The sequence below is a fragment of the Lepidochelys olivacea genome (genome assembly GCF_965140295.1).
Source record: "Lepidochelys olivacea isolate rLepOli2 genome assembly, chromosome: 1".
Taxonomy (NCBI): Eukaryota; Metazoa; Chordata; order Testudines; family Cheloniidae; genus Lepidochelys; species Lepidochelys olivacea.
Window position 1 is genome coordinate 23,567,473 of NC_140411.1, and position 26,303 is coordinate 23,593,775.

At 42.8% G+C, this 26,303-nt stretch overlaps 1 protein-coding gene across 2 annotated transcripts in view; it reads right to left on the reverse strand.

Annotated features, from left to right (window-relative positions):
- Nucleotides 1–15,867, reverse strand: part of SYTL2 (synaptotagmin like 2) — an 82,716-nt gene extending 66,849 nt beyond the window's left edge. For both annotated transcript variants that reach the window (XM_084621517.1, XM_084621516.1), the window contains exon 1: nt 15,816–15,867. The gene's annotated coding sequence lies outside the window, so the exon portion shown is untranslated. The remainder of the gene's footprint in view (nt 1–15,815) is intronic.
- Nucleotides 15,868–26,303: the final 10,436 nt, after the last annotated feature.

The window sequence follows — 26,303 nt, forward strand, 5'->3', positions numbered from 1 at the left end:
TCTAATGAGACTAATCAATTAAGGTGGGCTATTAGCAGGAGAAAAAAAACTTTTGTAGTGATATCAGGATGGCCCATTTCAAACAGTTGACAAGAAGGTGAGAATGTAACAGTAGGGGAAAAAATTAGCATGGGGAAATAGTTTTTACTTTGTGTAATGACATTAATAAATACTTCACAAAACTGGGTACACATCAGCTGCTTATGTTATGCAGGAGGTCAGATTAGATGATCTGTTCTGGCATTAGAGCAAAGGCAACCACTCCCTTACCCCACAAACTCTGAATCTACAACTATAGGTATATAAAAATAGAGCCCAGCTATTTTTTCTGCCTAGTTTTCTTTCCCAGAGAAATTTGTGCTACAGCCCCAGATAATCCAACCACAGTGACCAAATCTTGCAGAAAAAAGAAAGACAAGAGGTGCAGACACACACATCGGAGCCACTCCAGCTGTTTCTATAGCTCTCATGCATGAGCAGTTCTCAGAATGTTTGCATTATGATAAAATCCAAATGAAGTGCTAATACAGCCTGAGTACTAACAGTGCCTTAGGTTAACACGTGTGTAATCAAGGGGAGCTGAAGAATTTCTTCGTAGCTATCATTTATTCCCCACTTCCCCCACCTAGTGATCTTTTCCTCATAACTCAATATTGATTTTTGGGCCAAACTGAAATAAGCCATGTAAACACATGTATACTTAAATATTTCATTCAGTTTTAGAATGTCCTAATCAAAAACTTTCCCACACACAGAACATGTACATTTCTCTGCAGTTCTGCCCAGCAGAGGTCAGTTCACAATGGCCATAATGGAGAAAAGTGTTAAGCCCTCAACAACAAGCCTTAAGTACCCTGCTCAGGTATAACAAGATGAATACTGATGTTTTAGACAAAGCTTAGCAATATAATGATATAGCTATCTTCAACCTGTTAGAACAGAAAACGATTGGTAGACCTGGGTGAATAATGGATGTTGTGGTTCTATGGAAGTTTTTTTTTTAAAAAAAAATTCATTTCAGGTCAAATGAAACATTTCATTTAGACCAAATAAATAAATAAATAAAATCAATGTTTTGGTTTTGACATTACTTTTATTTAAAAAAAAAATCAGCAAATTATGAAATGAAGAGGAGTGATTTCAAACTGAAAAATACAAAGTGTTTTCTTTTTTAAAAATATGTAAATTAAACTTTTTGGGGAGAAGGCAAAGTGGGTCTGAAGTAAACAACTGATGTCTCCAAATCCGCATTCCCTACCAAAAAGACTTTTGGTCAAAAAATGTCACCCGGTTCTAGTTATTGGCCATACGGGCTGGGATTTTCAAGAACACCCATCAGTCAGCGGCAGTTAGGCCAGTGTTGAAAGAAGAAGTAGGCCAGTGGCTGGCACTTGGGAAAATTCCACTCAAACTCCTCTTCAGTATCACCTGCTTTGCTGTCTGCCTTTTAGGTTACTATTGTTCTGTATGATCAAAGTGTTCATCACATTGGGAGTTGACAGGCAAACCTATGCTGCTTTGTGTATAAAAAAGAACAACACACATGCTGTAAACTGGAGGGCAAGAGGTTAACTACTAAAACCATCAAAATGAGAAGATATTAACTGAAAACTAGAAGAGGACAACAAGGCATTTTGGTTTAAGTCCTCTGCTGAAGTTATGGCAACCTGCTATTTCTCTTACTACAGTTTGGATTTACTTGGCAGAAATGCCTAAGAACGGAGCTGGCACTACGTGTAAGCAAATTAAGCAATTGTTTAGGGCCCCAAGTAGTTCAAAGGGGCCCCATCTTCACTTTTTATTATATGTTGTATGTGTGGGGGGGACCCCCCCCGAAAATATTCCTGCTTAAGGACCCCAGCGGACTAGCACCACCTCTGCCTAACAATGTCACTTTCTAGACCTATTTAAGAGAATATCATCATTAAGCTACTGATTTTATGGAGGTGATTTATGAACCTGTCCATTTCAGAGATTAAAAAAAACAAACGAACAGAAGAAAGGACATTATAATTACACATTTCCCTAAACCATTCTTTGGCAAAAGGATTGTAACTTCTTAGACATGCACAGTTAATTGTTAACAAAGTAACGGAAACGTACGTCAAAGCTAGCATCTCAACAATCAGTAAAAATTCCAATTATAAAGAGATCTATGACGCAATTGGTGATGAGAAGCAATATGTTGGGTCCTAGAACATGAGAGGATAGAATCTTGCTAATTTGTAATAATTCACATTACCAAAGACCATTAAAAAACCCAGCAATATTGCATCACAAGGCATATTTTTTTATATTCTACACACACACATACACACCTTATAGATCTTAGGCCTTCATCCCATAGACACTTACATGTGAGAAATGTTATGCATAAGTAATCCCATTTATTTCAATAAAACTACTTGTTTGTGTGTTGCAGGCAGTGAAGCAACCACTCCTTGATGTCCAAGTCATCAAATGTCCGTTTTGCTGTTAACTTCCGAAGGGTGAAGATTTAACCTCTATTAATTCAAGACCCTACTACAGTTCTCTGGCACCAAATATTTGCGAAGTGCAGCAAGACTGATGTACACACGAGAGTTTTCAGGTTTCTGATTAGCAAAGCGAGAGCAAGCAAGTTTCCACTGTAAATATTTAAATTCAGTCTTTATCTACTCTGCTCATATTCCTCCCTCCCCAGAGTAGTTCAGCTGTGTGTAATTATGAACCCTGGTCCCATACAAAAGTAGTTTATCGATACTTTCTTGTTTTGAGTAATAAATGTGCACTTTGTAAATCTAAATAAGTAAACAGAAAACTAGTCAATTCTAGACTGAGGGTAGCTTCAAGATTTATAAGCCTGTAGTCTTAAAGCAGAACAGATCTTTTTCGTAACTGCATTACCTAAAACCGTTCCAATTAGGGACTGTGCCAGGACGATGTTCAGTTTCAAGGATCAGTTACATTTCAAACCATAGGCAGCAATTGGGACTTTCCTTGGCAACTGTAGTAATAGCTGTACCACCCAGACATTGTCAAGTATCAGAGGGGCAGCCGCGTTTGCTGCTTTTACAGATCCAGACTAAGAGTCCTGTGGCACCTTATAGACTAACAGATGTATTGGAGCATAAGGGTATTCACCCATGAAAGCTTATGTTCCAATACGTCTGTTAGTCTACCAAGGTGCCACAGGACTCTTTGCCACTTTTACCTAGATATTGTATCCAAGGAGGCTCCCAGTTTGTTTTTAGGGAAAGTCTGCTTCTTATTTCTCTGGATCGATTTCTTCACCCTTGATTTAAGCTACAATATCCCAACCGTGCAATACAGGTTATTCAAGATATTATCACTGTAGGTATAGTGGGCATAATTGCAGTAACTGTAGATATGGGGATACCTGTACCTCTCCCTGAGGACACCAGATACAAGGTAAAATAGGAACAGCTGAACCAGTTGACACAAACAAACAATCAGCATGAAACTTCATTAGAAAGAAGTGGGGAAAAGCAGATAACTAGGTTTTTCAAAGAAATCGTATTTTTGCCTGTGCAATTCTTGATTCCAGGCAAAAGCAGAATAAGACTGCTGTTCTTTTTAGATTACTGGGCTTTAGAAAAGAGAAAAACCAGTTATGTCACAAAAGCCTGTTCATGATATTTGCAGCCTACAGTCTTTGTTCTGAGAGGTTCAGATTATTTATATTATGGTAGACCACAACCAAGATGGGCCCCATTGTATTAGGTGCTGTACAACAGTGGTTCTCAAAGCCGGTCCGCTGCTTGTTCAGGGAAAGCCCCTGGCAGGCCGGACCGGTTTGTTTATCTGCTGCATCCGCAGGTTTGGCTGATCACAGCTCCCACTGGCCGCAGTTTGCCGCTCCAGGCCAAGAGGGGCTGTGGGAAGGGCGGCCAGCATGTCCTTTGGCCCGCGCCACTTCCTGCAGCCCCCATTGGCCTGGAGCGGTGAACCGCAGCCAGTGGGAGCTGCAATCGGCTGAACCTGTGGAGACGACTGGTAAACAAACCAGTCCAGCCCGCCAGGGGCTTTCCCTGAACAAGCGGTGGACCGGCTTTGAGAACCACTGCTGTACCACACACATACCCTAACTTGGCAGTCCTTGCAAGAATACTTAGAATCTAGAAGGTTAGCATGACAAATACGGCAATTTCCTGTAATATGCTGAACAAACCTTACTGAATTATGTTTAAGTATTTTAGAAGTTCATTGTACTAAAAATGCAAATGTTTGTGGATTGTTGTGCATACACATTGCATGTAACTTCTTTAAAGGGGGAGAACTGACTAATGTAAACCCTGGGAAGTTGTATGACCTCCACAGGACTAGTTGAAATAATGTGAACTTTTAAAGTGAAGTGGGTTTCCTAGGAAATTTCTTAGGTTTATGCAAATGTAAAGCCTCTGGTTATGCAAAAACTCAGCCTTCTGAAGCTCTGCCATAAGGTGGGGACCTGCTGATCACCTGAGGACAGATCAAAGACCCAGACCATATAAAGAAGTGACTCAGTCCTTCAAACTACACCAATGGGTTGGTAACAAGTTGAGAACCATCTTGGCTCAGAACAAGCACACCCAGGAAACTGTTACCTGCCAGAGCCCTTGTTGAGCTGGGGTGATCTCTGGTCAGCTTATTAACATGCTTGTAGGTTTTCAATATTTGTGTCTGTAATGCTTTCACCTCAAGAATACATGTGCTTCCTTAACAAGTGCTGGGGGACAACTTAACTGTGGGCAATTACGCTGCTAATAGCTTCTGAGGAAGGAAGGCAAAGCAGGCCTGCTGAGGCAGTCTGTCTTGCTGGGGAATTCATAGTGTAGGCAGGGAATTGTGCAGCCTGGAAATACCCTTGTCAGGAGTGGGAGAAACACACGTCTCGGTCCACAAGAGGTGATGGATAGCGAGCCAGAAACCTGAGAGTGGGTGCCCTTTCTAGACCATAGAGGGGAAATATAGGTGAAGTTGCCCTAAACTATGACAACTGGCATAAATACACATGCAAACTTACAGATGCTTGATACTTACGTGTATCTGATTTGTTGACATTTATCCATTATTACTGCAAAATAATCAATACTTCATGATGTTCTATAAAGTGTAAAATTGCAGTGCAATATAAAAAATGAGTAACAATTATACAGAATTCTGTGCCATAAATAGGAGATACAAGAGATGCGAGTTTATTAAAATAAAGACAATGGCGGATAGAAACAAACCAAGCAATGATCTAGAGAGTATCTCAATTGCTCACCAGATACTACAGTAAAACATACTGTAGGAAAAGAATCACCATTAAAGACACAGTTCTACAGCGCTTCTGTGCTTGCAGAATCATGTGTCTGCTAAGCTCAATGCAGATATGTGAACTGTTAGATAGAAGATAGTAGTCTGGGAAACGTATTTGCATACAAACCACATGCTATGTGGAGAACACACAGTATTCTAAAGAGCTACTGCTTCACCCTAAAGTTCTTGGTCCTTTCCTAAGAAAGCTGGTTAGCATAGATTTTCTAATTTTCTATTTCTGTATAGGTCCTTATACCACAATATCGGAGTGCATTCCCATCGTGCATTAAGCGATTTTACTAACATTGTCACATGCAGGTTGTTCCATCTCATTCCATTCCTTATGGGAGAGTTGTGTGTGCAATGTAGTGTTTTGGTTTAATTTGGTTAGTGGGTTTGGGGTTTTTTTATATGCACTTGCTCTGTGTTAAAGAAGGCAGGTTGAAGAAACGCATCTTGGAACAGAAAGTGGCAAGGGTTCTGATGGTCCTTGGTTTCGGAGGGAGTTCATTCCACAGGCATGGACCAGCCACTGAGAAAGTTCCATCTCCTGCACAGATAAATGTTTCCAAAGGAGTGGAGTCATCAATCACAATCTTCATCCCAAACCATTAGGTGTTTCAGCTATCCTGGACCCAGGCCACTGAGTACCTTGAAGATGGTGACCAAGACCTTGAACTTGACTCTATATTCTATGGAAATACATGGGAGGACCAGTCTGATTCACTCATGGTAGCCAGGGTAGGTGAGAAGACATGCTGTAGGGTTCTGTACTAGTTGGAATTTCTTCAGGGCTGATGGCTTCATGCCGAACTCCCATTAAATTTCCCATAGCAACAGCCAGCCCATAAGAGCCTAGAAATGGCCATAGAAAAAGTTCTCAGGGCTAACAGATTGTTTAAGACCTGGCAAACAAGAATCCAGCTGGGAAAAGATTAAGGATTTGAGGGGCTGGCAGGAAATCTAACAACTCCATTTTAGTGTTGTTTCAGCTGAAGTTTCCTTGCATATCACATTATATATATATATATATATATATATATATACACATACATACATATATATACACACACACGCACGCTCAGAATTAATTAATTATTAATTGGCCTGCAACAGCAGCAAAAAGACTGCAACCTCCTGTTCACACACTACAAGCAGCATCTGAGTTATCACAATAAGAGGCAGGAAATGAAGAGCTGAAGATAGCTCACAAGGATGTGCTGTGAAGATAGGGTAGAGCATCCTATGTTGTATCACCATGATCTGTGCTTCCCCTGACAGAGGGCCATACTCGCTCCAAAAGCTGCACACAACAGGGTAGCAGAATCACACAGGTTCAGCCTTCCATTTTCAGTTTCCCATACTTCCCACCCCCCATTTATCCCAGCATTAAAGTCAGAGACAAACTTCACAAAACTCAATTTAAGACACCACTGCCCTAACCCTCCACCCCCTCGGTCTGTTTATTATTAAAAAAAATTATTGAGACACTTGTGAAAATTTCAAAGCAAGTTAATTTCCTGACAGATGACATCTCCTGAGCCATTATGGTCATAATGTGTGTAGGGTGTGACCACGGGTGCATTCGGTCACACCGTGGCAGATGATAAAATACATATCTAGGTCTTGGGTGAGTCAGGCCCATTGAGTAGTGCTATAGTTACCCTATGCCATGGTGTCACCTCATCACTGTTACCTTGCTGCTGGTTGTTAAACCTACTTATTGCCTCTTTAAATTAGAATGTAAGCACTTACAGACAGGGACTGTGTCTAATTATATATTTGTACAGCACCCAACGAAACAGAGGTACCAGTCACGATCAGGACTGTTGGTCACGATTACAACATATTAAAGAAAAATAACACAGCGTGTGGGCTGCTGGCCTGTCTCAGCAGCCCATGGAAGACTCACTGCCATGCCTGTAATTTTTCAGGCCCCTTTCCTCCAGGGCACTGTTTTATTAATTCAAACAAAACCTCACAAAGTAATAAAGCTCACAACCCAAAGTAGGCTACCAAGACCCAGAGGCCTTTCACTCTGCTCCCCTCTTCTGCTCCAGGGCTAGTCACAGGAGCCAACCTCCATCCTGCAGCCCCCTTTCAACTGAGCCCTCTCATCCCTTCATAGGGAACATCTGACCCCTTCCCAGTTGCGTCTGATAATGGAACTGGCTGACCCTTAAACCCACCCTAATTCTGCCCAAGGAGAGGCCTGGATGGTACACCAAGCAATGCTGATCCAAAATCATCCTAAAGGGTTGCTATTGCACAACCAATGGAAGACCATGTGAAAAATTTAGGTGGAAATGCAAAACACAGGAAAGTGAAACTCACTGAAGTTCATGTAACTCAGAGTTACATGATGCCAGCCTCATTTCTCTCTCTTCCCCCTCCTGTTAGAGTGCCATCTATTTACATTTTCTTGGAAGGCCTTGTGACTATTACTCTTTTCCCTCCAATAGCCTTCTAGTACAGCCAGCCTGCTCTTCCCACCCTGGACACATAGCAGCAAATCGATCTGCTGTTCCCCCTCCACCAAAAGGGAGGCACTTCAGATGAGTGGGGTTGCTTGCTAACCCCATTCCTTCCGTTTTTCTCACCCCACCCCTCCCATCTTCAGCAGCAGGACCATGAAATGTTCCTTCAGTCCTGCTATTGGCCATACAGCTAGCTCTTACCCAGTTCTATGGCCTGAGATTCCTTAGTGAGTAGACCTGCCCACACCTTGAAAAACAAATCCTGATGAGCTCGACCAAGCAGGATTCACACAACCATGATCACTGACTCCACCATACTTACAGCCCCAATCAGAGATAACTTATGCATTTAGCTTAGGTTTCCCCTATGAGTTCTGGAGTCCGCAGGAATGAGAATAGATCAGTCTGAGAAAGGCCCTCCCAAAATTATAGGAACAAAAATAGACCAGCCTCTAATTTTTTCTGCTCTCTTATAATTTCAACAGGCAACTAACCCTATATTTTTTGTGCTTTTAATTAAAAAAAAAATTGCTACCAGACTCTGGTAGCTATTGCCAGAGTTTATCCTGAGCAAATTACAGTCAAATTATGTGGCTTCTGAAATACATCACTTTACAAAGTGGGAATGCTGAAAGAAGTGCCTCCCCCCGCCCCCCATTAACTAATACGTAGGCTCATTTCTACTTGCACTGTGGAGTCAGTCTGGTAGTTACATGAGTCAAGAACAGCAACATGCAGAACAAAGAAAGCAGCTAGTTATCAAGAAATTTTCATCAGAGGCACTGGGAAGTGAGACATTTCCTGGTTTTTTGTTTTCTATTTTAAACACTTTTTTATGTACTGGTGATTGTTCAGCTAAAGTTTACCTAGCCCCTGGGAGCCAGAGTAGAAAAACAAGCAGATCCACAACATCTCATACAGTGGAACCTTCTAATAAAAGGGTGTTTTTGTGCGGGTTTGACAATGTTACCCTCCAATACTATAGACCTGGTATTAAAGATCCCAGAAACATGTTTATATTAGGGCACCCACCAATGCTAACGCAGTTCTACGGAACCAGCAGCAGTTTCTTCCTGAGTTTCCCAGTGCAGATGCAGGCTTGGAGGACAGATTTGAAGATCTCTCCAGTAGGTGGTAATTACTGCAGTCCAAGAGGATTATCAGTGTGGAATCCACTAGAGTGAAATGAAGATTCGCTACAAAGACTTGTCCACACAACGGAAAATTTTGCAGACTTCCCATCACTGCTAATGTAACCCCCAAATCTACATATGTTGTGTATCCCCCACCCCTGTGCCTCCACAGAGGAATATGCCTATTACGGCCCAAAGCTAGAGAGTCTGGCTCTTCAGATCATGCTGCAGAAACTCATGTTTTCAGCTCTGGAGGTCCCTGGTTCAACCCAGGTTCAACCCTGCTGTCATACTACCTTTACTTCAGCACCACGGGTGGTGAATGAGATTCCCACTGTCCCTACCTGCTATCTAACAAAACCACAGCCAAGGGAATGAGCTTGGCAGAATTAGTGGCGAAAGATGACCCTGTTGAGCTTGAGTCTAGTCCGGCACTGTGAAGAGACACATGAGGTGCAGAATAAGTGGGAGGCCTCTGGGAGGCTGCCGGTGAAATACCACCACTGGTGTTAGCAACATCAGAAGCCCTAGTGTAGATGGTTGCTGGCTCGTGTCTTTAGACCTGCTGTAAGAAGAGTTAACTGACAGAATTTATAACACTGGTGGCAACAGTTGCCTTACGTACACGTGGGCTCACAACACAGCTGACACTCATGGAGCTGAGCCAATGTTAGCAACTCTAAGAAACCATTGCCAAGGTTTCGCTAGCATTTATAAGACTTAAGAGTGAAGCTGTTAAAATGCAGCCTGCAGCCCTCTCGAGGTAACATATATAAGGAGATACACCATTGCAAGCCTACTGCTCTGATTCTCTGTTGTCCTGCACCTGATGGTGACATTTATACCCATGCAAGTTGAGTGCAAAACACTATCAAATCAGAACGGTAGCATTTTATACCCAGTTTGCTGTGACTGTATGAAGGGTCTGATTCTCCATTGCCTTGCATCTGAAGTCTCTATAGTCCACACACTGCATTCAGCAGAGGGACAGAGTGATTTTGCGTGAGGCATAGTACTAAGCTGAGATCATGCACTATGTTGTCAAAGGCCAGTGTGTCATTATCATGCATGTTTAATTGGGTAGGAGGCACAGTGTGGCTAGCCAGATCATCCCTTACCATCCCATTTTAGCTTTTTGTTATAGCCACCCTGATTTGCAAGCATAGCCGCTGCTTTTGTTATTGACACTATAGCTCTGCTGTAACTGATGGCTACTCCATGCAAATAGCCCAGGGACTGAACCAAAAGTTCTCTGTCTATTCTTTCCGACATGATGGCTCTGAGCAACTGGAGACCCCTTTTTTAAATGCTTTTTGAAACAAAATATACATACACATTTATAGAGTAAAAGTCAGGGTACCATTTAGGCTTTGGGCAAGATCTCAGGGTTGCAAAGTTTGGGCATCCCTTTTATGCTCTGTATAGCGTATAAGTGAATTGAGCCTTCAATGCTGGTGCTTCAAGCACACACCTATTCCAACAGCAGGACTCTACTTAGAATCAAGTTAGCTGTTGAGACAGGGTGCCAAAAGCACAAACAGGGTGATAGTCTTCAATGTTCCAGCAGTGATACAGACAACAGTGGGACAGGGATGGGAAATAGTACTTCAATTTAGATCATGAGTCAAATCAGCACTTCAAAATGCACATAGTTTGAAAAACAATACTGTGAAATGTAGGCCTCATCCAGTCTTGAACAGAAATTTACCTTGGGGTTTCCAACAAAACAATCAGAAATTTAAAAAGTTAAATAGAACTGTGTCAGCCACAATCCCTTCGACGGAGAAATCAGCATTGATGCATATGGCACATTTACCTTCATGATTTGATATTTCACTAGCTAGTGGATTCACCCTGGCCTGGCGCAAAAATTGAAAACTAGCTGCAGCACCAGTCCCCCTTAGTTGTGATTTCAGATACCGAGAATAACATGAAGTCAGTCAACTGTGAAAATGTCACTCTCAGTAGCAGATTGTTTGAGTTTTGCATGATGTCGCACAGCTCAGCAACACAGGTGTTAGTCTGAATTATCCTCTCCATGTTTCAAATAATTGAGTTCTCTGAAACAGGTGCTCAGTTTTAAAACCCACTTTTGAAGAAAATAAGCCATTTACTTTTAACAAGGTGGGGTGGGTGGAAATGGGAGAGAGAATTGTAGGCACTTTTAAAATCTGTTTTCCTGATACTGCAGGACTAAAACATTTATCTAACCCAGTAGTTCTCAAACTTCCTGATCTAACATAACATCTAAAATTCAGACTACTTGGCATGCCACCTTCAGAATTACAGTAAGTGTAGTTATAATGGATTCTTATTCTGATAAGCCAGGTTGCACACCACCGATCGTGTCCCACAAGCAAATGTGGGTACATGGTTTGAGAAACTCCCAATTTAATCTGAATATACGAATATAAAGCCTACTCCAGCTTCCAATTAAGTCAATAGCAGATCTTCCAAAGGCTTTAATGACGACAACATTGAGTCCATAGTGTTTGAAATCTTTTCAAAGTTCAATACCGGGTGGTGGGGAATTTAGTTAGGTTGTTGCAGGGGAGGGAGCCTAAGTCTAGTAGTTAGAGCAGAGGTGGGCAAGCTATGGCCCGCGGGACCATCCTGCCCAGTCCTTGAGCTCCCGTCTAGGGAGGCTAGTCCCCGGTCCCTCCCCTCTGCCCCCCCTTCCTCGCAGCCTCAGCGCGCTGTGCTGCCGGCGCTCTGGCTCGCTGCTCCTGCCGGGCGTGGCGGCGGCGTGGCTGCGAGCTTCTGCCGCTCTGAGCGGCCTGTTAAGGGGGCGGAGAGGCATTGGATAAGGGGCAGGGGTTCAGGGGGGCAATCAGGAGACAGGGGGTGGTTGGATGGGGTGGAGGTTGGGGGGGGCAGTCAGGGGATGGGGAGCAGGGGGTTGGATAGGAGATGGGGTCCCGAGGGCCGGTTAGGGGCGGGGGTGTGGTCCCGGGGGGCAGTTAGGGGACAAGGAGCAGGGTTGGGTCAGGGGTTCTGAGGGGGGCAATCAGGGGGCAGGAAGTTGGAAGGGTGGAGTCCAGGCTGTTTGGGGAGGCACAGCCTTCCCTACCTGGCCCTCCATAAAGTTTCACAACCCCGATGTGGCTCTCGGGCCAAAAAGTTTGCCCACCCCTGGGTTAGAGGGAAAGGAAGTCAGCAGAGGCAGGGGCAGAACTGGACATCTCATTACATATTCTGTGCATATTTACAGTTTAAGGAGTACAACTTGGCTCAGAACTTTTGGAAATATTCATTTCTGTAAAGTGCTTATGATTCTTTGCTAAAATGCTATAAAAGCAGAGAAATTTCTTCCAGCACTCTTTATTGCTTTTGGGATGGCAAAAGGAAGAACAGCATCAAATTACAAAGACAAAGCAAACCATATATTTACAACGAGGTGAGAATCCAGCAGAGCTAGGTTGCTGTACCTGGGTGAAACCAGATGACTCCCTACCACAGGAATGAAGTGCTGAATAACTCTGCTAAAAACCAATACCATCAGCCAATCCTCTGAATCACCAATAAACCAAGTAACTGGAAACCAACCTCAACCCATTGCAGCAAAACCCATGTTATGTCCTAGGCATGCAATGATGTCGAAACATCCTAACACCTGAAGACAGGATCTAGGTGCCTCATTAAATTGATTTGGTATTAAACTACAGTAAAACTTTCCAACCTTCTGTGCAACAGCCAGTGAGCTTTGATCATGAGAAAGTAAACTATTGCCTTAGAAGCTTGGATAGCACGCAGCATCTGAACTGATGACCACCACCTGACTAAGAACAGCACTTCTTTATTACAACAGCTAACGATAGGTTTCATTAGTAGAAGTCATCAGTGCCAACTAGAAAGGGAAATAAAATTATAATATATAAGAAAACATTTCCTTCATTGAGTATTTAAGCATTATTTTTATATTTCCCTTCAGATAATGGATGCCTGTTGAGGCTTTATTTTAAGTCTTATTCAGAAGAATGTATCTGATACGTTTACAGAAGAAAGAAGTGTTCTATCGAGCATGGACAAGCCAGATTCCTTTTGATCATGAGCGCAGGAAATTTGATAGAGGGCAGAAAACAATGAATTCTTTTGAGTTTTTATCCTGTTTAGTTTCTTGATTAATCTCCGTTACTAACTGTTGCAGTTTGTATTCCACATTCTGTGCTAGAGAAAAATCTTTGGTCCCAAGTACTAACCTGGAACCATATTTGTATCTTATATTAGGAAACTGGCAAGTCCTACGTTGCAGGACAAAATTAATTTGGTACAGAACAGTGATCTGTCTGGTATCTGGACACTGGCCATGCCAACATCTTATGCTTCAGAGGAAAGAAAGCCTCTTTTTAGGAAACAATGAGAAGTATGACACCGTTAGATCTAACGGTGCTGTTTCCTGTGTCTTAGTCTGGGCAATGAGAACAGAATGATCAGTTCCACTCTCTTTATAATCAAGTACACTTTCAGGTTTTAAATGCTGCAATTATTGCCATGGATGCCAGAGGACTGTTTCCTTAACAACTTTTCCAATGACATTGTCTAAATATTAATGGCAGTGTTTTTGTTGGCTTTTTTGATTTTTTAAAAATAAAGTAACTGCGTTTGTTATTTAACTCTAAATTTAGTATCCTTTTAAACCTCTGTTTTAGTTTCTCCCACTTCTTTACAATGGGCTTAGTGCCTACCTACCTACCTGACAGGGGTGCCACAAAGTTTAAAATCACCATTGCTGCAATGTGACCTGCGTTGACAGACCCTTTCAGCCATATACATTAGATTTCACGATCAGGCCAAAGTCTGTAATGTACAGAAGACAAAAAGTGTGATATAGGAATAATTCAGCTCTCATTGTTTCGACTAAGGATTTAAGATTTCCCTTTCAGAAACTAATGACCCTTATGAAAATCCTATATAATTCAAAACCGTTCTACAGACATTCAATTCCATTCTATTTAAGCTCTTATACCACCATCCTTATCAGCCCAATAGCCAAGCCCCTTCCAGTAGTGCAATAAGTGATAAAATTAACTTCTAAAAACATATAATACTTAAAAGAGAATGAGATCCTTTAAAGTAGGCTGGTTAATAAATCCTATAGAATCATTATTGTCTACTAAGTTCTGGCAGACTTTTCCCACAGTGGAAAGCATATTTCAACTCCCAATTAGTTATCTAGCTTGGTTTACAGGAGAGTTAGCGTATATAATGTAGAGCATTTCTGTTTACTTTTTGTTAACAGCCAGCTTGATAGAACACATACAAATAAATTGGTTAGTCTCTAAGGTGCCACAAGTACTCCTTTTCTTTTTGCGAATACAGACTAACACGGCTGCTACTCTGAAACCATACAAATAATTAATGTTTGAATGTACAGTGTGGCTTTTGTATTAAAGATATCTTCGAGTTTATAAGCAATCTCGGCAATTACCAAGTTAGCATTCAGTACAAGAGACTTTCAGAGCAATTATGAAACCATTCAGTTGCTCACTGTTCCCCCTTCATTCACAGAAAGCTAAGCAAATTAGACTATATTTGCATGCCATTAGTTTTGTGGTTTTACATTGGTTCAGAATTACCAGGAATGGGTGGTTTTAGTGCAATTTTTATTACTGAGTCACTAGGTTAGCGAAATAAACCCTGTTTTTAGACTAGGATAACGGGGTACCTTGAAGGAAGTCAGCTGTAAAGAGCTAAACTCCCACAACCTGGATATTTTGACCATCAAATGCAAAGGTTCAGAGCATGGTAAGTCGTTTCTGGACACGCTCAACATGTCATAGCCAGAATAGCAAACTCTTTTCACCTTGACACAGCAGAAAGAAGCTGGCCACTGCACAAAAGGATGCTCACCTTTACTGGACACTTGAAATAACTCCTTCACCACATAGCAGTACCCATGTTTCTAGCTCAATACTTTTAATTAAGTATATTAATTATTTCTGTCTCCAGCACCTTGATTGCGTTTATACTTCTGTCAGTCTTTAGTTTCTCCTACCCTACAGGAGATCTGTTTGTTTTGCATATGCAGAACACACAGCTTCAGAGTTTAACTACTAGATTGATAAGAGGTTATATAGTGATAAATAGCCACAATACTGTAGCTCTTTCACTAGCTAGACGTCTTACCACACCCCCATTAATATCTATCGAAGAAAAATAAATATTTGCCAAACCATATGAACATATCTGACAACATTTAGCACCTGTATAGGTAATAAAGAGAGGAACAGCATGGAAGCATTGTTTTCTCTCTCTCTCTCTTCTGGCTGTAACAGCTCTGTGCCAAGAGGAAACACAAACGTGCTCTTGTGTCTACAATACTCAAGACACCCCCGAATTGCGCGTTAGGGCTCAGCTGAGTGGATCACCTTCTTCCATACAAACACATTAGCTTCTGCAACCACCTACCGGGCAATTTAAGGAGAGTGTAGCTCAGAAAACTGGGTAGGAGCCGTTTCTGGAACATCAATGTAAGTTAGCTAACTGGGAACTAGCGGGGGGAGAGGGGAGAGGAAAGCAGTTTAACTGCACACAGCTCTCCCGGCAGCCAGTGCCCTGACTCCGGAATCGCCCCCCGCCGGGCAATGCAGCAGCAGCAGCCCCTGCTCCGGACACTCGCTTGTTTTGCAGCGCACCTGAGACCAGGGACGGGATTTGTGCCTCCTACGCGTCTCAGTCCTCCGCTTTCACGCCCGCCCCGGCTGGGTCTCTTCCTCCCCACGCGCACCCCGCAAACCCCAAAGCTCCTGGGCTGCCGCTCTCCGCCTCTGAGGCGCGGCACTGCGCGTATTTCCTGCCCGCCCGGCCAGGCTGGCAGAGCCGGGTAGTGCACAGGACCTTTCCACCTCCCAGTCAACGCCGCACCCCCGCCTCTCGGTCAAGCCGCGCTCGCCCCGGGGCTGGTGCCCAGAGAACGCGTTACCTCCCCCGGCCAGCTGCTTCCCCGGCCGCCGCCGCCGGCTCTGCGTGGGGAGAGGTGCGCGCCTCGCCCAGGACAGGAGCCGCCTGGCCCTGCGCACCAATGGGAGAAAAGCCTGTCTGCAGGGATGGGAGGTTCCCTCTGCCGCGCCCTCTCTCACACCAGAGACCTGCTCAGGCTGCCTGCCCTGCGCTGGTCTCTCCCCCTGCCTATTCCTCCCTTCCCCAATCACCGCCCCCTCCATTCCCTTCCCCAGTCACCCTTCCGCTTTCCTTCCCCTGCTCCTTCCCTCTCCCACTGCCTGTGCCTCCATTCCCTTCCCCAGTCACCCTCCCCCTTCCTTCACTCTCCCCTGCCTGTTCCTCCATTCCCTTCCCCAGTCACCTTTCTGCTTTCCTTCCCCTCTCATTCCCTCTCCCCCTGCCTGTGCCTCCATTCCCCAGTCACCCTCCCCCTTCCTTCACTCTCCCCGCCTGTCCCTCCATTCCCTTCCCCAGTCACCTTTCTGCTTTCCTTCCACTGCTCCTTCCCTCTCCCTATCCCTCCATTCCCTTCCCCAGTCACCTTTCTGCTTTCCTTCCACTGCTCCTTCCCTCTCCCTATCCCTCCATTCCCTTCCCCAGTCACCCTCCCCCTTCCTTCACTCTCCCCTGCCGGTCCCTCCATTCCCTTCCCCAGTCACCTTTCCGCTTTCCTTCCCCTGCTCCTTCCCTCTCCCCCTGCCTGTCCCTCCATTCCCTTCCCCAGTCACCCTCCCACTGCCCTTCTTCCTTCCCCTTGTTCTCTCCATTTGCACAGGGCAGACTCCAAATGCTCTGTGCAGGAGAGGGGCTCCCTTCAGTGTATCCTTGTCCTGGAGGGCAGGCCCCAGGAGTCCAGAGTGGGGGCACTCCCGTCCGTGGGTGTTTCACTGCCCTGTGGAATCCAACTTCTGAAACTAGAAGCATGGAGGGGGGAGAGATCTTGTGGGAGAAGGGTTCTAGGGGTTTCTGCTTTCACTCAGGAATTTTACTACACAAAAGAATAAATGGACACAAATCTGACATCAGGTATTATAACATTCAAAAACCAGTAGGAGAACCCTTCAATCTCCCTGGTCACTCAATAACAGACCTAAAAATAGCAATTCTTTGACAAAAAAACTTCAAAAACAGACTCCAACATGAAACTGCAGAACTGGAATTAATTTGAAAACTGGACACCATCAAATTAGGCCTGAATAAAGACTGGGAGGGGCTGAGTCATTACAAAACCTAAACCTAATTTACCCCATGCTAATTTCCCCCTACTGTTACTCACACCTTCTTGTCAACTGATTGAAATGGGCCACTCTCATTATCACTACCAAAGTTATTTTTCCTCCCTTGGTATCCTGCTGTTAATTGAATTGTCCCATTAGACTAACCTCACACTTGGTAAAGCAACTCCCATCTTTTCATGTATTTATACCTGCTCCTGTATTTTCCACTCCATGCATCTGATGGAGTGGGTTCTAGCACACAAAGGCCTATGCCCAGATACAGCTGTTAGTCTCTAAGGTGCCACAAGGACTCCTCGTTGTTTTTGCTGATACAGACTAACACGGCTACCACTCTGAAACCTGTCAGGGATTTTACGTTATTTAGAAGACCTGCCCTTTGGTGCCATGGCATATATAGCCCAAAGGCAAGAAATTAGCTTCTCAGATGCATCTTTATGAGCCACCAGGATGATCTGACTACTCCAGCAGTAGCAGGACTATCCATTGGGTGTCAGAATTTTAAAATGAGCTTTTTTGGCCTGGCTTCATTAGAGACATTCATCTTGGTTTCCACTTCTCAGGGCTGTAACATGTCCATTTTATGCACAGGAGCTCCTCAGCTGCCTTCCAACCATGCTGCTAGTCATGCTGTTATCGGGGTCAACAACAACTGAGCCCGAGGGTGTGTTTTTAACTCTAGATAACTAGCGTGATGTAAAATCTGAGGGGAGATGAGGCACTGTGTTTTTACCTCTATGTAGCTAGTTGAGTTAAACCACACAATACAGGAAATAGGGTTCACCTTGACTAGCTACATCAAGGTAAAACTGACTTGTGCCTTTTCTCCCCTGAGATTTTACAGCAAGACAGCTATCTCAGTGTAAAAACAGTGAAGGCATAGCCAGTGACAACTGAGGCTCAATGACTTGTGTACCCGTGTGCACTGAGCTCACTTATGCACACAGTTAAAATAATCCTACCACCAAATGTAAGCAGAGCTCCTCGCTCTTCTCCTCCAAGAGCTACTCAGCCAGGAAACTTTCTATCGTTTGCTGGCTGAGAGTCCTTTGCCTTCCCACCCTGCTCCCTCCATGGCATCCATAGTACATCTGCCATCCCATTATACTTCCTCAGCCACGCTCTCCATGGAGTTCTCCCTTCCCACCGTAAGTGCCTTCCCAGGCTCCACCAAGAGGTTGCCACCAGTTCTCCTTCCCTAATTTCACCACCACTGAATTCTTTCAGATAGCAAGGCAAGATGAGCAGCTGAGTCTTTGGCCATTGTGAATGCTGCCGTGCATGCTTAACAGGTGGCATGCATCATGCATGCAGCTGCATGACTGGCATGTTTCTCTTGGTGCTCAGGGCATCTCATTTATAACACCACAACTGAAGGTCATTCCTGAATGTGTAGTCTCCCACATGGGCTGAGCAGCAGCACTGGCCCTGTGCCCCATACAGAGTTTTCAAGGTGGCATGTTCAGGTTATGTACATTCTTCTCTGGAGTTTATGATAATTCAATGATTTTATTTAACCTTACATTTTAATTTTCTATACAGTGCCCAAAACAGCTTATGCAAGTATTCTTATCATAGTCAAATGTTAGTATGATTAAGGCCAAAATCTTTAACTAGGTGAATTAATTCATAGTGTTTAAGTGCAGAAGGGATAATTAGATCATCTAGTCTGACCTTTTGTATACAGAATATCAGGGTTGGGAGGGACCTCAGGAGGTCATCTAGTCCAACCTGCTGCTCAAAACAGGGCTGTCAAGGTTCCTTTCCCACTCTGAACTCTAGGGTACAGAAGTGGGGACCTGCACCTCCTAAGCTTACTTTTACCACCTTAGGTTAAAACTTCCCCAAGATACAAATTATTTTACCCTTTGCCCTTGGATTTCCACTGCCACCACCAAACTTTATCTGGGTTCCTGAAAAAATGGAGTTTGGACACGTCTTTCCCCCAAAAATCTTCCCAACCCCTGCACCCCACTTCCTGGGGAAGGTTTGGTAAAAATCCTCACCAATTTGCATAGGTGACCACAGGCCCAAACCCTTGGATCTTAGAACAATGAAAAAGCATTCAGTTTCCTTACAAGAAGGCTTTTAATAGAAGTTAAAAAAATCACCTCTGTAAAATCAGGATGGTAGATACCTTACAGGGTAATTAGATTCAAAACATAGAGAATCCCTCTAGGCAAAACCTTAAGTTACAAAAAAGACACACAGACAGGAATATTCATTCTATTCAGCACAGCTATTTTCTCAGCCATTTAAAGAAATCATAATCTAACACATACCTAGCTAGATTACTTACTAAATTCTAAGACTCCATTCCTGTTCTGTCTCTGGCAAAAGCATCACACAGACAGACACAGACCCTTTGTTTTTCTCCCTCCTCCCAGCTTTTGAAAGCATCTTGTCTCCTCATTGGTCATGTGCCAGTGAGGTTACCTTTAGTTTCTTAATCCTTTACAGGTTAAGAGGATTTTTCCTCTGGCCAGGAGGGATTTTAAAGGGGTTTACCCTTCCCTTTATATTTATGACAAGGGCCAATCCCCAATTTTTGCCCCAGATTCCTTAAATGACCCCCTCAAGGATTGAACTCACAACCCTGGGTTTTGCAGGCCAATGCTCAAACCACTGAGCTATCCCTCCCCCCAGCATGACTATCCCAGGCCAGAGAATTTCACCCCATTATCCCTGTATTGAGACCAATAACTTGTGTTGGGCTAAAGCAGGGATTGGCAACCTTTGGTATGTGGCCCGTCAGGCAAATTCACTGACGGACCAGGCTGGTTTGTTTACCTGCAGCCCACGCCACTTCCCACAGCCCCCATTGGCCTGGAGCGATGAACCACGACCAGTAGGAGCTATGATCGGCTGAACCTGCAGACGCTGCAGGTAAACAAACCATCCCGGCCCACCAATGGATTTCCCTGACGGGCTGCGTGCCAATGGTTGCCGGTCTCTGGGCTAAAGCATATCTTCTAGAAAGACATCAAATTATGTACGTATCAATATTTTATCAAGAATAAATTATTTATATCTCATTGATCTAATATAATTTTTGTGGGCTTTGAGGTCTTTGAGTTTGAACTGATAGCATATTTGTGTGGCTTTGGGACATCTGAGTTGAGTTTGGCATATAGGTAAAAATCAGGCTTATGTTGGGAAATGAGCTTCAATCAGAATAAGAATATGAAAACTATATATTGTTCCCTTAGCTGAGAATAATTGTGTTTCCGAATAGTTCAGAGTTGCCCTCATTGCAGTGAGGTGAAATGCAGTTATGCCAGTGTTTTGAAAGGAAAATGTAGGATGTACTTGATTAAGCACTGTAATGTGTCCTTAAAAGCAATGCGAACATTTTCAAATTGTTTGTTTATCTGTGTTGAGGTAAGCATATGCATTCTGGAAGGATGAGAGATAACAGTATTAGGAAGAGAATTCTCTACCCAGACTAGGTATGGTCACTGCAGCTACAATTTTCATTTTCTATTCCTTCAGCACCACCCTCATTCTTGACTCATTCAAAGCACATTTTTTTAAATGAACAAAAGAGAACTGATTTCACCTCTGTGCTATGTCCCTGTTGGACTTTCCTTTGAACAAAGAGAGTGAATCTTGGTGAAACACTGCAAAGCTAGGTTTGGCTGTGTGATATGGTCAGATGATTCCTATCAGAACACACCAAATTTCAGACTGTAAATCAGGCAGAATTAGGTCACCTAGTATAAATGTAAGATACTCTTGTCCATTATGCTATTCAGTATACAAAACCATTCACTTTAGTCATTTGAAAACAGGGATTGTAATCTGAAAATGTATTTTGTAGAAATATATATTATTTGTTTAGCGCCAACTGTATTTGTTACTCCTGCCCTGAAATCTTTAAATAACCAGAAATTGACTCCTGGGAACTAACTGTAATCTAAAGTACATTAGTCTAAATCAGAAATAATCTCAACGAAGCCTGCTGTGTAACCAAGATTAGAATTTGGCCCTCTGTATTTAATACATTATTTGCAGAGTTGAGAAGCTACGGATTTGTGTGCACAGTATATAATGTTTTGTTATGCATGGAGGACCCAAATGGATTCTTCTTCCCTGCAAAAAGAACAGGAGTACTTGTGGCACCTTAGAGACGAACAAATTTATTAGAGCATAAGCTTTTGTGAGCTACAGCTCACTTCATCGGATGCACAGAATGGAACATATAGTAAGTTATATATATATATATGTATATAACATATACATACAGATAAGTTGGAAGTTACCATACAAACTGTGAGAGGCTAATTAGTTAAGATGAGCTATTATCAGCAGGAGAAAAAACTTTTGTAGTGATAATCAAGATGGCCCATTTAGACAGTTGACAAGAAGGTGTGAGGATACTTAACATGGAGAAATTGATTCAATATGTGTAATGACCCAGCCACTCCCAGTCTCTATTCAAATCCAAGTTAATGGGATCTAGTTTGCATATTGATACAAGCTCAGCAGTTTCTCATTGGAGTCTGTTTTTGAAGCTTTTCTGTTGCAAAATTGCCACCCTTAAATCTTTTACTGAGTGGCCACAGAGGTTGAAGTGTTCTCCTACCGGTTTTTGAATGTTATGATTCCTGATATCAGATTTGTGTCCATTTATTCTTTTGCGTAGAGACTGTCCAGTTTGGCCAATGTACATGGCAGAGGGGCACTGCTGAGCTTGAATTAATATGCAAACTAGATACCATTAACTTGGGTTTGAAGAGAGACTGGGAGTGGCTGGGTCCTTACACATATTGAATCTATTTCCCCATGTTAAGTATCCTCACACCTTCTTGTCAACTGTCTAAATGGGCCATCTTGATTATCACTACGAAAGTTTTTTTCTCCTGCTGATAATAGCTCATCTTAATTAATTAGCCTCTCACAGTTTGTACGGTAAATTCCAACTTATCTGTATGTATATATTATATCTATATATCTTACTATATATTCCATTCTATGCATCCGATGAAGTGAGCTGTAGCTCACGAAAGCTTATGCTCTAATAAATTTGTTAGTCTCTAAGGTGCCACAAGTACTCCTGTTCTTTTTGCGAATACAGACTAACACGGCTGCTACTCTGAAACCTCTGCATCTCTGGCAATTTTAAAATGGAGATTAGATGTTTTTCTAAAAGATATGCATGAATTCAAATATAAATTAATTCAGGGAAGTCCTATGGCCTGTGCTACACAGGTCAAACTAGATGATCACAGTGTTCATTTCCGGTTTTATAATCTAGGAATCTCTGAAAAGCAACACCTTTTTGGAAGGTGGAATTGCTTTTCTTTAACTGTGTGTGTGGGGGCACATTATTATGGTAGATAAATGACTGCTATGGCATGAAGAAAAGGAGTACTTGTGGCACCTTAGAGACTAACCAATTTATTTGAGCATGAGCTTTCGTGAGCTACAGCTCACTTCATCGGATGCATACAGTTTCCACGGTATGTCTCTAAGGTGCCACAAGTACTCCTTTTCTTTTTGCAAAGACAGACTAACACGGCTGTTACTCTGAAACCTGCTATGGCATGGTTACACATCAGCTGGAAGGAGAAGAACAAACTCATAATCCCATGAAAGCAAATAAAGTTAACTGAATTAGCTTCCTCTGCTCCCAGCTTGATGAAGAGAAAACTGGAATCTCCTTTTAAACAGTTAGCCACTTCCTGGTAAGTGCTGACATTAGGCTCCAGTTAGCCCAGCTGCTACTAATTTCCCCACGGTAAAGAATTTTTCTGGCTCATCACTTTGACCACATCACCCTCCCTTTGTATCTCTCCATCCCCACTTTGCATCCCTTCTTCACATCAAACACAAAGTACTTGTCTTCTCTTTTAAGGTCCTTCGTGGCCCATCACTGTGTTGAAGAGTCCCAGGGTCTGATCTATGCCCCACCCTTTAACCAGTCTCCTGGGTGCTAGACCCAAACAATTACCACTGTTTTACAGGAGCAGGCCTGTAGCCTCCATAACTCTCAGGTCTTTAAGCCCCAGCAATCCCTGTTGCTCTCCGTGGCTCTCTGCAGCTGGTCCAGCCAAGCCAGACTCCTGTGAGAGATTTTTCCTCCCTTCAGGGCACAGTGTTCTTCAGTCTGTAACTGCAGTGACACCAGGCAGCCCTTTAAAACAAGGGAACAATTTATTAGCTGCCTGGAATACGAAATCTGAAAGCCTTTGGGTTAGTGTGAGAAAGGCAGACTTCAGATAGAGTGCCCGTGAGTGAAACCAGGGCTTCGCTATGCCCTACTTTCCTGAGCTTCATCCTCACTCTACATCCCCCCACAAGTCTCTCAGTCTCCAGACAGCTGCAAATTCTGTTTTTATCACAGGTTCCTGACACCTCCAGTGCATTTTCCTCCCACTGCAAAACCACGCTGAGTTCACATGTTCAGCCTGACTGAGCTGCCCCTGCTAATCATTTGGTCATTGGGGTTCCTATTGTCTTCTGATCGTCCACTGACATGTGGAGACTCCAGCCAGCTCCTGACAGCTCACATTGACATCACCCCAGACAGCTATGTGAGCAAAACACCCCATGACTTCCCTCTGTCCTAGGAGAAGGATTTTAACCCATCTGCACCCACTGGGCAGCACTACCAAGCCAAATGCATCAAGTAACATATATATTGTTCATAAAAATGTTACAAAAAATTTCTTCTTTCATCGAACCCTGTCCTACCTTTCCTATCATTTCTAATAAGCTATAGAGACATAGACTTCTGCTTCCGTTGTGCCAGTGATGCCAATCTTCCTCACCGCTTTGTGAAATTCTTGAACAAACACCTTCATACTTTCTTCAGTGCTGCCCCGCTCGCTTTGGAGGAGCTCCCCATAAACTCCTGCCAAGTCACCACATTGTCCTCCTTCAAATTCCTCCTTAAGACTCTCTTCTATTATGATACCTACCAAAATTAAAAAAAAAACTGGACTGTGGTTAAGCAGATAGTGTGCAGTGATTGCTGCTTATCATGCTGACTACAGTTGGTCAGAATTTTTTACCACAAAATGTTCCAGTTGGAAAATGTGGTTTTGCCATTTTGATTAAGTGTTTAGATTTTTCAACTGGAAAATTTAAAATGGAAAAAATTGTTTCTCATCAACATGTTGAAATGAAGTGCAATTGTCTATTTCACTTCTACTTAAAATTGTGGTTTTGGAAAAGGAAAAATTGTTTTTGATTTTCTTGTTTCTGGATTTCTTCATCTCTCTCTTTTTTTACTTCTTCCTCTGCACCTATTGTAAAAAAGGAATTGGTATAGTGTGGGTAATTTTGTTGTATGGTAGGGAAGAGATAAGACTTGATAATGAATATACAGGGGATTCTTTATTGTGTGAACTGAACACAGTCAGGGGACCCCTGACTCTCTTGCTCCCATATAAGCCAAACATATAGTACCTATTGCCATCACGCAAGGTTTCTCTACATTTTGGCTTAAATTCAGCAGTCCTAGAAAGGACTATTGAATATAGTACTTTGTGTAAAAGACCTGAAGCCCTACCTTTATGCTGACATTTGCTAGGAGCTGAAGAGGAATATGAGGAAAAAGTCCTAGTGTTGCCTCAAGGGCAAATCAAACATCCTAGATTATGGTTGCTCTTGTGATTTCTAGGAGGCTGTAATTCATGTTTAATTTATCATTCCTTTGTCAGTAAATGTTTTACTTTTGCACCTTGAATCAACTTGTTCTGAGTCATCTGTTTCCAGGCCCTACCCAAGTCACCTGGCTTGTGACACATGCTGTTGTGTCAGTAGCGTTGCAATTATGGTGCTTCCTCACTTTCCTTTGTGAGCCCATTTGTTGGGAGTTCAGACCTTTTCAGATAAATTTTTATTTTGTCAGAAACGGGGTGGGTGGGTGTATACTGATTTATTTTGAAGTGCTCAGAGTATGGCAGAATAAAGAGTGGTGGGGAATGTTACACATTAAAATTGTTCCAATTTTTTTTTTTTTTGCACTTGTACTTTCAAACTTTCTATAGTATCAATCTTCAGTTAGGATGGTAGGGAACTTTAAAGAAATGCGGTTTTAAAAATCAGTGTACAGGTTGTAGCTCGGAACACTGACACCTCTTGTTTTCTGTATACTGTATCTTAAAATTTCTAAGACATGCCTGTCTGCAGAGACAGCCACCATTTTATTCTTTTACAGCTGCTAAATTACAGAGGAAACAGGGTCACTGTGCTCTTTGATAGACACTTTTCTTTTGTTCTTTCTTGTGGATATTTTTCTTAATCTAAAAGGAAGTCTCTAGACTGAAGTGCCCGTTTTACTATTTTTGTATGAAAACATAACAGAAATAACTAACCATTTTCAAACACAACTTTGTGTACTTGGTAAAGAGTTCCTGACTCTGTTATAGGTATAGAAGCAAGATCCAAAAATAGGTCATTTGTCTATCCTACCTTAGGCCAGATAAAAAGTAGACTGGCTACTTGTCCAGCCTGCTCTTATACTGTAAGCAAGCACCTCATCATGCTTAATGTATTTCTTCTCACAACACCCCTGTGAGGTAGGGAAGACCCCATTTTTCAGATGGGGCACTGATATGCAGAAAGTTTAAGTGACTTGCCTAAGGTCACACAGGAAGTCTGTGGCAGAACAGGGACTTGAAACCAGGTATCTTAAGTCCTAGGCTAGTGCCTAAATCATGGGACCATCCTTTCTCTGGCTTTCTGGAAGTACTCACTTACTGGAAGGTGAGACAATCCTACCGAAAGCAGAACATGCTCCTTTACAGGTGTTAGCTCTGAATAGCTAGGGGTTTTCCAGTTTGGCACAGGAAGGTGGAGTTTATTGGGAATCCACTCTATTAGGATCTTGTTATTTAAATTTTGTGACATGACATAGATATTTTTAAGGGTGAGAAAAGAGAAATAATTGATGTACAGTTTTTATGGGCCCTAACTTATAAAAGCCAATAAAAATGTAATAGCATTATTCCTGCAGCATTCTTAGTGTTGCAATGCAAAAGAAGGAGGGTGCTTCTGATATGCTGTTGACACTACTGTATTTAGCGATACATTTTACTCTGTCTACGGCTGCTTCCTCTGCTGGTGTTCTTCCCCCATCTCTTCAAAGGGACGCTCAGCACTTCTAAAAACCAGGTCACTTACTCAGGTCCTAAATATGGATTTAGGAGTCTAACTATAGGCACCCATTCTTGGAAATCATGGCCTGTATCTTGAGTCTAGTACATGGGCACTGTCATAAATAT